Source organism: Mus pahari, chromosome 15 (assembly GCF_900095145.1).
Source record: "Mus pahari chromosome 15, PAHARI_EIJ_v1.1, whole genome shotgun sequence".
Lineage (NCBI taxonomy): Eukaryota > Metazoa > Chordata > Mammalia > Rodentia > Muridae > Mus > Mus pahari.
The window spans coordinates 45756839-45758493 of NC_034604.1; positions in this window are offsets into that span (position 1 = coordinate 45756839).

Genomic DNA, 1655 nt, shown 5'->3' on the forward strand with positions numbered 1-1655 from the left:
AGAGAGAGAGAGAGAGAGAGAGAGAGAGAGAGAGAGAGAGAGAGAGAGAGAGAAATATTGGAAATTCATGAGTTTCCAGAAAAGTATTCTCCAGAATTACATTTACATTTCTAACTGTAATTTCTTTAGTGTTATGCCAGTTGCAGGTGCCTATAGTCAAATCTGCATGAATTTGAAATTATCCAAGATCTGGAGATGAGAAGTGATAGATTATAGCCTACAGTGTGGTCTGTCAAAAGAAGGAAATCCACAAAATTCAAGACACTGTCTTACCACATAAAATAAAGGCATCTTTGAAAGCATGACCCACCACAGTGGTGAAAGCAAGCTTTCAAACATTGGGAACACATACTGTTGACCATTTCAGCCCTACTTCAAAGGACCTTTGTTCTAAATAAAATGTAGTAATATGTCTAAACATTTCAGAAATTTTTTGCATTCCAATGAGCAAATTAAAACCACAATTTGCTGACATGGCATATATTTCTAAATACTTTCTTTTTTGTAGTTGGATGCAATTAAAATATAAACTTTGAAACAATTGAGACTGAAAAAGTAAATAAACATATTAGCAATACATCAACATCACTTCCTTTAGAATATAAGTAACAGTGAATTTAGTAGTATTTTACCAAGTCCCAAAGAAAAGTTCAAATACTTTCAATGGAAGTATATAGAAATTAATAGAATTTATGGAAAGGAACTTGGAGACTAAATAAATATCATTTGTGGGGCCAGAAGAGATGATTCAAGAGCTAAGAGCACTTGTTCTTGTAGAGGATCAGATTAGATTCCTATTATCACATGTTAGCTCACAATCATCCATAATTCTAATTCCAGATAATCTAGCATCTTTTTCTGAATTCTGAGAGTAGCAGACATACATGTGTTACATAGATGGACGTGGATGCAAAGCACACATAGACACAAATTTAAATCAATTTATCTTTTTAAAACGATCTTATTTTAGATTGTTTCCCAACCTGTAATATTAGTACATATTTGTAATGTATAATAAATCATGTTGATTCATTGTACATTGGGTAATGATTATAACAGGGCAATTATAGCTGGAACATCACTAAAACCTCATAATGTTCATGTGGTGAGTGTAATGTCCCTTCTTTTTCTGAAATGTACAATGTTAATCATATTCTCTATAGTTAATTATATTCATCTAACTGCAAAACAAAACATCAGGATCTATTTGTATGGACATCTTATAATATTGAATATGTGGTCTTGGTTCTCCTGTGGCACCTTCTCCCTATTCATTCTAGATTCTGGAAACCACATGTGACTCTCAATTTCTACAATTACCATTTTCAGATTTCACATGTGTGAGATTGTACAATATATTGGGGTCTGTCTGTCTGGCTGGCTGGCTGACTGGCTTTCTGTCTCAAATGATGATGCTTTATCATAGGAATTTGGTTTTTAAAAGCAGAAATAAACCGTTCTCCATTCATCCATTCTTCTCTGTTTATTACCATTCTGTCACTTCTATCTCTTATCTATCTATCTATCTATCTATCTATCTATCTATCTATCTATCTATCTATCTATCATCTATCTATCTATCTATCTATCTATCATCTATCTATNTCTATCTATCTATCTATCTATCTATCTATCTATCTATCTATCTATCTATC